General features: G+C 37.7%; 16 non-coding genes across 16 annotated transcripts; all 16 read left to right on the forward strand.

The window, feature by feature from the left end:
* Nucleotides 1-505: 505 nt before the first annotated feature.
* Trnai-aau (transfer RNA isoleucine (anticodon AAU)) lies at nt 506-579 on the forward strand. The gene has a single exon. It is a non-coding gene; the product is annotated as a tRNA-Ile (tRNA).
* Nucleotides 580-1,634: 1,055 nt separating this feature from the next.
* On the forward strand, nt 1,635-1,708 carry Trnai-aau (transfer RNA isoleucine (anticodon AAU)). The gene has a single exon. It is a non-coding gene; the product is annotated as a tRNA-Ile (tRNA).
* A 305-nt stretch (nt 1,709-2,013) lies between these two features.
* Nucleotides 2,014-2,087, forward strand: Trnai-aau (transfer RNA isoleucine (anticodon AAU)). The gene has a single exon. It is a non-coding gene; the product is annotated as a tRNA-Ile (tRNA).
* Nucleotides 2,088-2,760: 673 nt separating this feature from the next.
* Trnai-aau (transfer RNA isoleucine (anticodon AAU)) lies at nt 2,761-2,834 on the forward strand. The gene has a single exon. It is a non-coding gene; the product is annotated as a tRNA-Ile (tRNA).
* A 305-nt stretch (nt 2,835-3,139) lies between these two features.
* On the forward strand, nt 3,140-3,213 carry Trnai-aau (transfer RNA isoleucine (anticodon AAU)). The gene has a single exon. It is a non-coding gene; the product is annotated as a tRNA-Ile (tRNA).
* Nucleotides 3,214-3,510: 297 nt separating this feature from the next.
* Trnai-aau (transfer RNA isoleucine (anticodon AAU)) lies at nt 3,511-3,584 on the forward strand. Its single transcript has one exon. It is a non-coding gene; the product is annotated as a tRNA-Ile (tRNA).
* A 1,054-nt stretch (nt 3,585-4,638) lies between these two features.
* On the forward strand, nt 4,639-4,712 carry Trnai-aau (transfer RNA isoleucine (anticodon AAU)). The gene has a single exon. It is a non-coding gene; the product is annotated as a tRNA-Ile (tRNA).
* A 669-nt stretch (nt 4,713-5,381) lies between these two features.
* Trnai-aau (transfer RNA isoleucine (anticodon AAU)) lies at nt 5,382-5,455 on the forward strand. The gene has a single exon. It is a non-coding gene; the product is annotated as a tRNA-Ile (tRNA).
* Nucleotides 5,456-5,760: 305 nt separating this feature from the next.
* Trnai-aau (transfer RNA isoleucine (anticodon AAU)) lies at nt 5,761-5,834 on the forward strand. The gene has a single exon. It is a non-coding gene; the product is annotated as a tRNA-Ile (tRNA).
* A 674-nt stretch (nt 5,835-6,508) lies between these two features.
* On the forward strand, nt 6,509-6,582 carry Trnai-aau (transfer RNA isoleucine (anticodon AAU)). Its single transcript has one exon. It is a non-coding gene; the product is annotated as a tRNA-Ile (tRNA).
* A 2,911-nt stretch (nt 6,583-9,493) lies between these two features.
* Nucleotides 9,494-9,567, forward strand: Trnai-aau (transfer RNA isoleucine (anticodon AAU)). Its single transcript has one exon. It is a non-coding gene; the product is annotated as a tRNA-Ile (tRNA).
* Nucleotides 9,568-11,009: 1,442 nt separating this feature from the next.
* Trnai-aau (transfer RNA isoleucine (anticodon AAU)) lies at nt 11,010-11,083 on the forward strand. The gene has a single exon. It is a non-coding gene; the product is annotated as a tRNA-Ile (tRNA).
* A 1,406-nt stretch (nt 11,084-12,489) lies between these two features.
* Nucleotides 12,490-12,563, forward strand: Trnai-aau (transfer RNA isoleucine (anticodon AAU)). Its single transcript has one exon. It is a non-coding gene; the product is annotated as a tRNA-Ile (tRNA).
* A 305-nt stretch (nt 12,564-12,868) lies between these two features.
* Nucleotides 12,869-12,942, forward strand: Trnai-aau (transfer RNA isoleucine (anticodon AAU)). Its single transcript has one exon. It is a non-coding gene; the product is annotated as a tRNA-Ile (tRNA).
* Nucleotides 12,943-13,616: 674 nt separating this feature from the next.
* Nucleotides 13,617-13,690, forward strand: Trnai-aau (transfer RNA isoleucine (anticodon AAU)). The gene has a single exon. It is a non-coding gene; the product is annotated as a tRNA-Ile (tRNA).
* Nucleotides 13,691-14,359: 669 nt separating this feature from the next.
* Nucleotides 14,360-14,433, forward strand: Trnai-aau (transfer RNA isoleucine (anticodon AAU)). The gene has a single exon. It is a non-coding gene; the product is annotated as a tRNA-Ile (tRNA).
* The last annotated feature ends 325 nt before the right edge of the window (nt 14,434-14,758 follow it).

Below are 14,758 nucleotides of genomic sequence, written 5' to 3' on the forward strand. Positions count from 1 at the left end.
TTGTAATTATGGCAGAATCGCTTAGTTGTTTGAAGTGTCAGTCGAAAAAGCTGAATGTTATTGGAACGACGCCAAAATTGGCTAACGTTTCAGTCAGCTTTTTCGAACTTAAACATTTGGACAATCACATCATGTGGCCGATTAGCTCAGTTGGTTAGAGTGTTAGTCTAATAGGTGAATATCATGGGTTCAAGCCCCATATCGGTCAAGAGTCTAGTCGTCCCTTTTCTAATTCAAGGCGCTTTTTGCTAATCTGATCAAATGTCCCTGTTGGTCAAAGTGTCAGGCTAACGAGTTGGATATCATTAAATGAAGCTCATACTATCTAAAGTGTTGGTCATTTCCTCTTGAAATCGTTTTTAAAGTTAATTTGTAATTTTGGCAGAATCGCTTAGTTGTTTGAAGTGTCAGTCGTAAAATGCGAATGTTATTGGATCGACCCCAAAACTGGCTAACGTTTCAGTCAGCTCTTTTGAACTTATTTTTTTGGACAATCACATCATGTGGCCGATTAGCTCAGTTGGTTAGAGCGTCAGTCTAATAAGCTGAATGTCATGGGTTCGAGCCCCATATTGGCCAACATTTTAGTTTTCTCTTTTCCAATTCCTATTCAAAGGGCTTTTTGCTAATTTGTTCGAATTTCCATGTTGCTCGAAGTGTCAAGCTAGATGATTTGAAAATTATTCAATGAAGTCTCATACTATCTAAGATGCTGGTCATTTTCTTTTGAAATCGTTTTTAAAGTTATTTTGTAATTATGGCAGAATCGCTTAGTTGTTTGAAGTGTCAGTCGAAAAAGCTGAATGTTATTGGAACGACGCCAAAATTGGCTAACGTTTCAGTCAGCTTTTTCGAGCTTAAACATTTGGACAATCACATCATGTGGCCGATTAGCTCAGTTGGTTAGAGTGTCAGTCTAATAAGCTGAATATCATGGGTTCGAGCCCCATATTGGCAAACAGTTTAGTTGTCTCTTTTCCTATTCAAAGCGCTTTTTACTAATCTGATCAAATTTCCCTGTTCGTCAGAGTGTCATGACACTGAGTTGGCAATCATTGAATCAAGCCTTATACTATCTAATTTTGGTCATCTCATTTCGAAGTCGCATTTAAAATTCTTTTGTTATTCTGGCCGAATCACCTAGTGGTTCGAAATGTCAGTCTAAAAAGCTGAATATCATTGGATCGACCCTTAAGTTGGCTAACGTTTTAGTTAGCGCATTTTGAAATCGAATATTTGGGCAACCTCATCTTGGGGCCGATTAGCTCAGTTGGTTGGAGCGTCAGTCTAATAAGCTGAATGTTATGGGTTCGATCCCCATATCTGTCAACATTTTAGTTTTCTCTTTTCCAGTTCCTATTCAAAGGGCTTTTTGCTAATTTGATCGAACTTTCCTGTTGGTGAAAGTGTCAAGCTAGACTATTTGGATATCATTGAAAGAAGCCTCATACTATCTAAGATGCTGGTCATTTTCTTTAGAAATCATATTTAAAGTTATTTTGTAATTTTGGCAGAATCGCTTAGTTGTTTGAAGTGTCAGTCGAAAAAGCTGAATGTTATTGGATCGACCCTAAAATTGGCTAACGTTTCAGTCCGCTCTTTTGAACTTGTTTTTTTGGACATTCACATCATGTCGCCGATTAGCTCAGTTGGTTAGAGCGTCAGTCTAATAAGCTGAATGTCATGGGTTCGAGCCCCATATTGGCCAACATTTTAGTTTTCTCTTTTCCAATTCCTATTCAAAGGGCTTTTTGCTAATTTGTTCGAATTTCCATGTTGCTCAAAGTGTCAAGCTAGATGATTTGAATATTATTCAATGAAGTCTCATACTATCTAAGATGCTGGTCATTTTCTTTTGAAATCGTTTTTAAAGTTATTTTGTAATTATGGCAGAATCGCTTAGTTGTTTGAAGTGTCAGTCGAAAAAGCTGAATGTTATTGGAACGACGCCAAAATTGGCTAACGTTTCAGTCAGCTTTTTCGAACTTAAACATTTGGACAATCACATCATGTGGCCGATTAGCTCAGTTGGTTAGAGTGTCAGTCTAATAAGCTGAATATCATGGGTTCGAGCCCCATATTGGCCAACAGTTTAGTTGTCTCTTTTCCTATTCAAAGCGCTTTTTACTAATCTGATCAAAATTCCCTGTTCGTCAGAGTGTCATGACACTGAGTTGGCAATCATTGAATCAAGCCTTATACTATCCAATTTTGGTCATCTCATTTCGAAGTCGCATTTAAAATTCTTTTGTTATTCTGGCCGAATCACCTAGTGGTTCGAAATGTCAGTCTAAAAAGCTGAATATCATTGGATCGACCCTTAAGTTGGCTAACGTTTTAGTCAGCTCATTTGAACTTATTTTTTTGGACATTCACATCATGTCGCCGATTAGCTCAGTTGGTTAGAGTGTTAGTCTAATAGGTGAATATCATGGGTTCAAGCCACATATCAGCACACAGTTTAGTCGTCTCTTTTCCAATTACTAATAAATGCGCTTTTGGCTAATCTGATCAACTTTCTCTGTTGGTCAAAGGGTCATGTTAATATGGTTGAATATCATTGACTCAAGCCCTATACTACCCAAGGATTTGGTAATCTCAATTTGAATTCGTATTCAAAGTGATTTGTTATTATGGCCGAATCCCTTAGTTGTTTGAAATGTCAGTCTAACAAGCTGAATATTATTGGATCGCCCTCAAAATTGGCTAACGTTTCAGTCAGCTCTTTGGAACTTAAATATTTGGACAATCACATCATGTGGCCGATTAGCTCAGTTGGTTAGAGCGTCCGTCTAATAAGCTGAATGTCATGGGTTCGAGCCCCATATTGGTCAACATTTTAGTTTTCTCTTTTCCAATTCCTATTCAAAAGGCTTTTTGCTAATTTGTTCAAATTTCCATGTTGCTCAAAGTGTAAAGCTAGATGATTTGAATATTATTGAATGAAGTCTCATACTATCTAAGATGCTGGTCATTTTCTTTTGAAATCGTATTTAAAGTTATTTTGTAATTATGGCAGAATCGCTTAGTTGTTTGAAGTGTCAGTCGAAAAAGCTGAATGTTATTGGAACGACGCCAAAATTGGCTAACGTTTCAGTCAGCTCTTTCGAACTTAAACATTTGGACAATCACATCATGTGGCCGATTAGCTCAGTTGGTTAGAGTGTCAGTCTAATAAGCTGAATGTCATGGGTTCGAGCCCCATATTGGCCAACAGTTTAGTTGTCTCTTTTCCTATTCAAAGCGCTTTTTACTAACCTGATCAAATTTCCCTGTTCGTCAGAGTGTCATGACACTGAGTTGGCAATCATTGAAACAAGCCTTATACTATCCAATTTTGGTCATCTCATTTCGAAGTCGCATTTAAAGTTCTTTTGTTATTATGGCCGAATCACCTAGTGGTTCGAAATGTCAGTCTAAAAAGCTGAATATCATTGGATCGACCCTTAAGTTGGCTAACGTTTTAGTCAGCTCATTTTGAAATCGAATATTTGGACAACCTCATCTTGGGGCCGATTAGCTCAGTTGGTTAGAGCGTCAGTCTAATAAGCTGAATGTTATGGGTTCGAGCCCCATATCGGTCAACAGTTTAGTTTTCTCTTTTCCAGTTCCTATTCAAAGGGCTTTTTGCTAATTTGATCGAACTTTCCTGTTGGTGAAAGTGTCAAGCTAGACTATTTGGATATCATTGAAAGAAGCCTCATACTATCTAAGATGCTGGTCATTTTCTTTAGAAATCATATTTAAAGTTATTTTGTAATTTTGGCAGAATCGCTTAGTTGTTTGAAGTGTCAGTCGAAAAAGCTGAATGTTATTGGATCGACCCTAAAATTGGCTAACGTTTCAGTCAGCTCTTTTGAACTTATTTTTTTGGACATTCACATCATGTCGCCGATTAGCTCAGTTGGTTAGAGTGTTAGTCTAATAGGTGAATATCATGGGTTCAAGCCACATATCGGCCAACAGTTTAGTCGTCTCTTTTCCAATTACTAATCAATGCGCTTTTGGCTAATCTGATCAACTTTCCCTGTTGGTCAAAGGGTCATGTTAATATGGTTGAATATCATTGACTCAAGCCCTATACTACCCAAGGATTTGGTAATCTCAATTTGAATTCGTATTCAAAGTGATTTGTTATTATGGCCGAATATCTTAGTTGTTTGAAATGTCAGTCTAACAAGCTGAATATTATTGGATCGCCCTCAAAATTGGCTAACGTTTCAGTCAGCTCTTTCGAACTTAAATATTTGGACAATCACATCATGTGGCCGATTAGCTCAGTTGGTTAGAGCGTCCGTCTAATAAGCTGAATGTCATGGGTTCAAGCCCCATAGCGGTCAAGAGTCTAGTCGTCCCTTTTCTAATTCAAGGCGCTTTTTGCTAATCTGATTAAATTTCTCTGTTGGTCAAAATGTCATGCAACTGAGTTGGCAATCATTGAATCAAGCCTTATACTATTCAACGTTTGGTCATCTCATTTCGAATTCGCATTTAATGTTCTTTTGTTATTCTGGCCGAATCACTTAGTGGTTTGAGATGTCAGTCTAAAAAGCTGAATACCATTGGATCGACCGTTAAGTTGGCTAGCAATTCAGTCAGCTCATTTTGAAATCAAATATTTGGACAACCTCATCTTGGGACCGATTAGCTCAGTTGGCTAGAGCGTCAGTCTAATAAGCTGAATGTTATGGGTTCGAGCCCCGTATCGGTCAACAGTTTAGTTTTCTTTTTTCCTATTCAATGCGCTTTTTACTAATCTGATCAAAGTTCCCTCTTGGTCAAAGTGCCAGGTTAATGAGTTGGATATCATTGAATAAAGCCTCATGCTATTTAAGATTTTGGTCATTTCATTTCGAATTTGTACTCAAAGTGCTATTGTAAAAATGGCCGAACCGCTTGGTTGTTTGAAATGTCAGTCTAAAGAGCTGAATACCATTGGATCGACCCTTAAGTTGGCTAACAATTCAGTCAGCCCATTTTGAAATCAAATTTTTGAACCACCACGTCATGTGGCCGATTAGTTCAGTTGGTTAGAGCGTCGGTCTAATAAGTGAATGTCATGGGTTCAAGCCCCATATCGGTCAAGAGTCTAGTCGTCCCTTTTCTAATTCAAGGCGCTTTTTGCTAATCTGATCAAATGTCCCTGTTGGTCAAAGTGTCAGGCTAACGAGTTGGATATCATTAAATGAAGCTCATACTATCTAAAGTGTTGGTCATTTTCTCTTGAAATCGCTTTTAAAGTTAATTTGTAATTTTGGCAGAATCGCTTAGTTGTTTGAAGTGTCAGTCGTAAAATGCGAATGTTATTGGATCGACCCCAAAACTGGCTAACGTTTCAGTCAGCTCTTTTGAACTTATTTTTTTGGACAATCACATCATGTGGCCGATTAGCTCAGTTGGTTAGAGCGTCAGTCTAATAAGCTGAATGTCATGGGTTCGAGCCCCATATTGGCCAACATTTTAGTTTTCTCTTTTCCAATTCCTATTCAAAGGGCTTTTTGCTAATTTGTTCGAATTTCCATGTTGCTCAAAGTGTCAAGCTAGATGATTTGAATATTATTCAATGAAGTCTCATACTATCTAAGATGCTGGTCATTTTCTTTTGAAATCGTATTTAAAGTTATTTTGTAATTATGGCAGAATCGCTTAGTTGTTTGAAGTGTCAGTCGAAAAAGCTTAATGTTATTGGAACGACGCCAAAATTGGCTAACGTTTCAGTCAGCTTTTTCGAACTTAAACATTTGGACAATCACATCATGTGGCCGATTAGCTCAGTTGGTTAGAGCGTCAGTCTAATAAGCTGAGTGTCATGGGTTCAAGCCCCATATCGGTCAAGAGTCTAGTCGTCCCTTTTCTAATTCAAGGCGCTTTTTGCTAATCTGATCAAATTTCTCTGTTGGTCAAAATGTCATGCAACTGAGTTGGCAATCATTGAATCAAGCCTTAGACTATTCAACGTTTGGTCATCACATTTCGAATTCGCATTTAAAGTTCTTTTGTTATTCTGGCCGAATCACCTAGTGGTTGGAAATGTCAGTCTAAAAAGCTGAATATCATTGGATCGACCCTTAAGTTGGCTAACGTTTTAGTCAGCTCATTTGAACTTATTTTTTTGGACATTCACATCATGTGGCCGATTAGCTCAGTTGGTTAGAGTGTTAGTCTAATAGGTGAATATCATGGGTTCAAGCCACATATCGGCACACAGTTTAGTCGTCTCTTTTCCAATTACTAATCAATGCGCTTTTGGCTAATCTGATCAACTTTCTCTGTTGGTCAAAGGGTCATTTTAATATGGTTGAATATCATTGACTCAAGCCCTATACTACCCAAGGATTTGGTAATCTCAATTTGAACTCGTATTCAAAGTGATTTGTTATTATTGCCGAATCGCTTCGTTGTTTGAAATGTCAGTCTAACAAGCTGAATATTATTGGATCGCCCTCAAAATTGGCTAACGTTTCAGTCAGCTCTTTCGAACTTAACTATTTGGACAATCACATCACGTGGCCGATTAGCTCAGTTGGTTAGAGCGTCAGTCTAATAAGCTGAATGTTATGGGTTCGAGCCCCGTATCGGTCAACAGTTGAGTTTTCTCTTTTCCTATTCAAGGCGCTTTTTACTAATCTGATCAAAGTTCCCTCTTGGTCAAAGTGTCAGGCTAATGAGTTGGATATCATTGAATAAAGCCTCATGCTATTTAAGATTTTGGTCATTTCATTTCGAATTTGTACTCAAAGTGCTTTTGTAATTATGGCCGAACCGCTTGGTTGTTTGAAATGTCAGTCTAAAGAGCTGAATACTATTGGATCGACCCTTAAGTTGGCTAACAATTCAGTCAGCTCATTTTGAAATCAATTTTTTGTACGACCACATCATGTGGCCGATTAGTTCAGTTGGTTAGAGCGTCGGTCTAATAAGTGAATGTCATGGGTTCCAGCCCCATATCGGTCAAGAGTCTAGTCGTCCCTTTTCTAATTCAAGGCGCTTTTTGCTAATCTGATCAAATGTCCCTGTTGGTCAAAGTGTCAGGCTAACGAGTTGGATATCATTAATTGAAACTCATACTATCTAAAGTGTTAGTCATTTTCTCTTGAAATCGTTTTTAAAGTTAATTTGTAATTTTGGCAGAATCGCTTAGTTGTTTGAAGTGTCAGTCGTAAAGTGTCGAATGTTATTGGATCGGCCCCAAAACTGGCTAACGTTTCAGTCAGCTCTTTTGAACTTATTCTTTTGAACAATGACATCACGTGGTCGATTAGCTCAGTTAGTTAGAGCGTCAGTCTAATAAGCTGAATGTCATGGGTTCGAGCCCCATATTGGCCAACATTTTAGTTTTCTCTTTCCCAATTCCTATTCAAAGGGCTTTTTACTAATTTGTTCGAATTTCCCTGTTGCTCAAAGTGTAAAGCTAGATGATTTGGATATCATTGAATAAAACCTCATACTATCTAAGATGCTTGTCATTTTCTTTTGAAATCGTTTTTAAAGTTATTTTGTAATTTTGGCAGAATCGCCTAGTTGTTTGAAGTGTCAGTCGAAAAAGCTGAATGTTATTGGATCGACCCCAAAACTGGCTAACGTTTCAGTCAGCTCTTTTGAACTTATTTTTTTGGACAATGACATCATGTAGCCGATTAGCTCAGTTGGTTAGAGCATCAGTCTAATAAGCTGAATGTCATGGGTTCGAGCCCCATATTGGACAACAGTTTAGTTGTCTCTTTTCCTATTTAAAGCGCTTTTTACTAATCTGATCAAATTTCCCTGTTCGTCAGAGTGTCATGACACTGAGTTGGCAATCATTGAATCAAGCCTTTTACTATCCAATTTTGGTCATCTCATTTCGAAGTCGCATTCAAAGTTCTTTTGTTATTCTGGCCGAATCACCTAGTGGTTCGAAATGTCAGTCTAAAAAGCTGAAAATCATTGGATCGACCCTTAAGTTGGCTAACGTTTTAGTCAGCTCATTTGAACTTATTTTTTTGGACATTCACATCATGTGGCCGATTAGCTCAGTTGGTTAGAGTGTTAGTCTAATAGGTGAATATCATGGGTTCAAGCCACATATCGGCACACAGTTTAGTCGTCTCTTTTCCAATTACTAATTAATGCGCTTTTGGCTAATCTGATCAACTTTCTCTGTTGGTCAAAGGGTCATGTTAATATGGTTGAATATCATTGACTCAAGCCCTATACTACCCAAGGATTTGGTAATCTCAATTTGAACTTGTATTCAAAGTGATTTGTTATTATTGCCGAATCGCTTCGTTGTTTGAAATGTCAGTCTAACAAGCTGAATATTATTGGATCGCCCTCAAAATTGGCTAACGTTTCAGTCAGCTCTTTGGAACTTAAATATTTGGACAATCACATCATGTGGCCGATTAGCTCAGTTGGTTAGAGCGTCAGTCAAATAAGCTGAATGTCATGGGTTCAAGCCCCACATCGGTCAAGAGACTAGTCATCCCTTTTCTAATTCAAGGCGCTTTTTGCTAATCTGATCAAATTTCTCTGTTGGTCAAAATGTCATGCAACTGAGTTGGCAATCATTGAATCAAGCCTTATACTATTCAACGTTTGGTCATCACATTTCGAATTCGCATTTAAAGTTCTTTTGTTATTCTGGCCGAATCACTTAGTGGTTTGAAATGTCAGTCTAAAAAGCTGAATATCATTGGATCGACCCTTAAGTTGGCTAACAATTCAGTCAGCTCATTTTGAAATCAAATATTTGGTCAACCTCATATTGGGACTGATTAGCTCAGTTGGCTAGAGCGTCAGTCTAATAAGCTGAATGTTATGGGTTCGAGCCCCGTATCGGTCAACAGTTTAGTTTTCTCTTTTCCTATTCAAGGCGCTTTTTACTAATCTGATCAAAGTTCCCTCTTGGTCAAAGTGTCAGGCTAATGAGTTGGATATCATTGAATGAAGCCTCATGCTATTTAAGATTTTGGTCATTTCATTTCAAATTTGTACTCAAAGTGCTTTTGTAATTATGGCCGAACCGCCTGGTTGTTTGAAATGTCAGTCTAAAGAGCTGAATACTATTGGATCGACCCTTAAGTTGGCTAACAATTCAGTCAGCTCATTTTGAAATCAAATTTTTGAACAACCACATCATGTGGCCGATTAGTTCAGTTGGTTAGAGCGTCGGTCTAATAAGTGAATGTCATGGGTTCAAGCCCCATATCGGTCAAGAGTCTAGTCGTCCCTTTTCTAATTCAAGGCGCTTTTTGCTAATCTGATCAAATGTCCCTGTTGGTCAAAGTGTCAGGCTAACGAGTTGGATATCATTAAATGAAACTCATACTATCTAAAGTGTTGGTCATTTTCCCTTGAAATCGTTTTTAAAGTTAATTTGTAATTTTGGCAGAATCGCTTAGTTGTTTGAAGTGTCAGTCGTAAAATGCGAATGTTATTGGATCGACCCAAAAACTGGCTAACGTTTCAGTCAGCTCTTTTGAACTTATTTCTTTGAACAATGGCATCATGTGGCCGATTAGCTCAGTTGGTTAGAGCGTCAGTCTAATAAGCTGAATGTCATGGGTTCGAGCCCCATATTGGCCAACATTTTAGTTTTCTCTTTCCCAATTCCTATTCAAAGGGCTTTATACTAATTTGTTCGAATTTCCCTGTTGCTCAAAGTGTCAAGCTAGATTATTTGGATATCATTGAATAAAACCTCATACTATCTAAGATGCTCTTCATTTTCTTTTGAAATCGTTTTTAAAGTTATTTTGTAATTTTGGCAGAATCGCTTAGTTGTTTGAAGTGTCAGTCGTAAAATGCGAATGTTATTGGATCGACCCCAAAACTGGCTAACGTTTCAGTCAGCTCTTTTGAACTTATTTTTTTGGACAATCACATCATGTGGCCGATTAGCTCAGCTGGTTAGAGCGTCATTCTAATAAACTGAATGTCATGGGTTCGAACCCCATTATGGCAAACATTTTAGTTTTCTCTTTCCCAATTCCTATTCAAAGGGCTTTTTGCTAATTTGTTCGAATTTCCCTGATGCTCAAAGTATCAAGCTAGATGATTTGGATATCATTGAATAAAACCTCATACTATCTAAGATGCTCTTCATTTTCTTTTGAAATCGTTTTTAAAGTTATTTTGTAATTTTGGCAGAATCGCTTAGTTGTTTGAAGTGTCAGTCGTAAAATGCGAATGTTATTGGATCGACCCCAAAACTGGCTAACGTTTCAGTCAGCTCTTTTGAACTTATTTTTTTGGACAATCACATCATGTGGCCGATTAGCTCAGCTGGTTGGAGCGTCAGTCTAATAAACTGAATGTCATGGGTTCGAACCCCATTATGGCAAACATTTTAGTTTTCTCTTTCCCAATTCCTATTCAAAGGGCTTTTTGCTAATTTGTTCAAATTTCCCTGATGCTCAAAGTATCAAGCTAGATGATTTGGATATCATTGAATAAAACCTCATACTATCTAAGATGCTCTTCATTTTCTTTTGAAATCGTTTTTAAAGTTATTTTGTAATTTTGGCAGAATCGCTTAGTTGTTTGAAGTGTCAGTCGTAAAATGCGAATGTTATTGGATCGACCCCAAAACTGGCTAACGTTTCAGTCAGCTCTTTTGAACTTATTTTTTTGGACAATCACATCATGTGGCCGATTAGCTCAGCTGGTTGGAGCGTCAGTCTAATAAACTGAATGTCATGGGTTCGAACCCCATTATGGCAAACATTTTAGTTTTCTCTTTCCCAATTCCTATTCAAAGGGCTTTTTGCTAATTTGTTCAAATTTCCCTGATGCTCAAAGTATCAAGGTAGATGATTTGGATATCATTGAATAAAACCTCATACTATCTAAGATGCTCTTCATTTTCTTTTGAAATCGTTTTTAAAGTTATTTTGTAGTTTTGGCAGAATCGCTTAGTTGTTTGAAGTGTCAGTCGAAAAAGCTGAATGTTATTGGATCGACCCCAAAACTGGCTAACGTTTCAGTCAGCTCTTTTGAACTTAATTTTTTGGACAATCACATCATGTGGCCGATTAGCTCAGTTGGTTAGAGCGCCAGTCTAATAAGCTGAATGTTATGGGTTCGAGCCCCATATTGGTCAACATTTTAGTTTTCTCTTTTCCAATTCCTATTCAAAAGGCTTTTTGCTAATTTGTTCGAATTTCCATGTTGCTCAAAGTGTAAAGCTAGATGATTTGAATATTATTGAATGAAGTCTCATACTATCTAAGATGCTGGTCATTTTCTTTTGAAATCGTATTTAAAGTTATTTTGTAATTATGGCAGAATCGCTTAGTTGTTTGAAGTGTCAGTCGAAAAAGCTGAATGTTATTGGAACGACGCCAAAATTGGCTAACGTTTCAGTTAGCTCTTTCGAACTTAAACATTTGGACAATCACATCATGTGGCCGATTAGCAGAGTCAGTCTAATAAGCTGAATGTCATGGGTTCGAGCCCCATATTGGCCAACAGTTTAGTTGTCTCTTTTCCTATTCAAAGCGCTTTTTACTAATCTGATCAAATTTCCCTGTTCGTCAGAGTGTCATGACACTGAGTTGGCAATCATTGAAACAAGCCTCATACTATCCAATTTTGGTCATCTCATTTCGAAGTCGCATTTAAAGTTCTTTTGTTATTATGGCCGAATCACCTAGTGGTTCGAAATGTCAGTCTAAAAAGCTGAATATCATTGGATCGACCCTTAAGTTGGCTAACGTTTTAGTCAGCTCATTTTGAAATCGAATATTTGGACAACCTCATCTTGGGGCCGATTAGCTCAGTTGGTTAGAGCGTCAGTCTTTAAGCTGAATGTTATGGGTTCGAGCCCCATATCGGTCAAGAGTCTAGTCGTCCCTTTTCTAATGCAAGGCGCTTTCTGCTAATCTGATCAAAGTTCCCCCTTGGTCAAAGTGTCAGGCTAATGAGTTGGATATCATTGAATGAAGCCTCATGCTATTTAAGATTTTGGTCATTTCATTTCGAATTTGTACTCAAAGTGCTTTTGTAATTATGGCCGAACCGCTTGGTTGTTTGAAATGTCAGTCTAAAGAGCTGAATACTATTGGATCGACCTTTAAGTTGGCTAACAATTCAGTCAGCTCATTTTGAAATCAAATTTTTGAACGACCACATCATGTGGTCGATTAGTTCAGTTGGTTAGAGCGTCGGTCTAATAAGTGAATGTCATGGGTTCAAGCCCCATATCGGTCAAGAGTCTAGTCGTCCCTTTTCTAATGCAAGGCGCTTTTTGCTAATCTGATCAAATGTCCCTGTTGGTCAAAGTGTCAGGCTAACGAGTTGGATATCATTAAATGAAACTCATACTATCTAAAGTGTTGGTCATTTTCTCTTGAAATCGTTTTTAAAGTTAATTTGTATATTTGGCAGAATCGCTTAGTTGTTTGAAGTGTCAGTCGTAAAATGCGAATGTTATTGGATCGACCCAAAAACTGGCTAACGTTTCAGTCAGCTCTTTTGAACTTGTTTTTTTGAACAATGACATCATGTGGCCGATTAGCTCAGTTGGTTAGAGCGTCAGTCTAATAAGCTGAATGTCATGGGTTCGAGCCCCATACTGGCCAACATTTTAGTTTTCTCTTTTCCAATTCCCATTCAAAAGGCTTTTTGCTAATTTGATCGAATTTCCCTGTTGATCAAAGTATCAATCTAGATGATCTAAATATCATTGAATGAAGCCTCATACTATCTGAGATGCTGGTCATTTTCTTTTGAAATCGTATTTAAAGTTATTTTGAAATTATGGCGGAATCGCTTAGTTGTTTGAAGTGTCAGTCGAAAAAGTTGAACAATATTGGATCGACCCCAAAACTGGCTAACGTTTCAGTCAGCTCTTTCGAACTTAAATATTTGGACAATCACATCATGTGGCCGATTAGCTCAGTTGGTTAGAGCGTCAGTCTAATAAGCTGAGTGTCATGGGTTCAAGCCCCATATCGGTCAAGAGTCTAGTCGTCCCTTTTCTAATTCAAGGCGCTTTTTGCTAATCTGATCAAATTTCTCTGTTGGTCAAAATGTCATGCAACTGAGTTGGCAATCATTGAATCAAGCCTTAGACTATTCAACGTTTGGTCATCACATTTCGAATTCGCATTTAAAGTTCTTTTGTTATTCTGGCCGAATCACCTAGTGGTTGGAAATGTCAGTCTAAAAAGCTGAATATCATTGGATCGACCCTTAAGTTGGCTAACGTTTTAGTCAGCTCATTTGAACTTATTTTTTTGGACATTCACATCATGTGGCCAATTAGCTCAGTTGGTTAGAGTGTTAGTCTAATAGGTGAATATCATGGGTTCAAGCCACATATCGGCACACAGTTTAGTCGTCTCTTTTCCAATTACTAATCAATGCGCTTTTGGCTAATCTGATCAACTTTCTCTGTTGGTCAAAGGGTCATTTTAATATGGTTGAATATCATTGACTCAAGCCCTATACTACCCAAGGATTTGGTAATCTCAATTTGAACTAGTATTCAAAGTGATTTGTTATTATTGCCGAATCGCTTCGTTGTTTGAAATGTCAGTCTAACAAGCTGAATATTATTGGATCGCCCTCAAAATTGGCTAACGTTTCAGTCAGCTCTTTCGAACTTAACTATTTGGACAATCACATCATGTGGCCGATTAGCTCAGTTGGTTAGAGCGTCAGTCTAATAAGCTGAATGTTATGGGTTCGAGCCCCGTATTGGTCAACAGTTGAGTTTTCTCTTTTCCTATTCAAGGCGCTTTTTACTAATCTGATCAAAGTTCCCTCTTGGTCAAAGTGTCAGGCTAATGAGTTGGATATCATTGAATAAAGCCTCATGCTATTTAAGATTTTGGTCATTTCATTTCGAATTTGTACTCAAAGTGCTTTTGTAATTATGGCCGAACCGCTTGGTTGTTTGAAATGTCAGTCTAAAGAGCTGAATACTATTGGATCGACCCTTAAGTTGGCTAACAATTCAGTCAGCTCATTTTGAAATCAATTTTTTGTACGACCACATCATGTGGCCGATTAGTTCAGTTGGTTAGAGCGTCGGTCTAATAAGTGAATTCATGGGTTCCAGCCCCATATCGGTCAAGAGTCTAGTCGTCCCTTTTCTAATTCAAGGCGCTTTTTGCTAATCTGATCAAATGTCCCTGTTGGTCAAAGTGTCAGGCTAACGAGTTGGATATCATTAAATGAAACTCATACTATATAAAGTGTCAGTCATTTTCTCTTGAAATCGTTTTTAAAGTTAATTTGTAATTTTGGCAGAATCGCTTAGTTGTTTGAAGTGTCAGTCGTAAAGTGTCGAATGTTATTGGATCGGCCCCAAAACTGGCTAACGTTTCAGTCAGCTCTTTTGAACTTATTTTTTTGAACAATGACATCATGTGGCCGATTAGCTTAGTTGGTTAGAGCGTCAGTCTAATAAGCTGAATGTCATGGGTTCGAGCCCCATATTGGCCAACATTTTAGTTTTCTCTTTCCCAATTCCTATTCAAAGGGCTTTTTACTAATTTGTTCGAATTTCCCTGTTGCTCAAAGTGTAAAGCTAGATGATTTGGATATCATTGAATAAAACCTCATACTATCTAAGATGCTCTTCATTTTCTTTTGAAATCGTTTTTAAAGTTATTTTGTAATTTTGGCAGAATCGCTTAGTTGTTTGAAGTGTCAGTCGTAAAATGCGAATGTTATTGGATCGACCCCAAATCTGGCTAACGTTTCAGTCAGCTCTTTTGAACTTATTTTTTTGGACAATCACATCATGTGGCTGATTAGCTCAGTTGGT

The sequence above is a fragment of the Watersipora subatra genome, chromosome 10 (genome assembly GCF_963576615.1).
Source record: "Watersipora subatra chromosome 10, tzWatSuba1.1, whole genome shotgun sequence".
NCBI lineage: Eukaryota > Metazoa > Bryozoa > Gymnolaemata > Cheilostomatida > Watersiporidae > Watersipora > Watersipora subatra.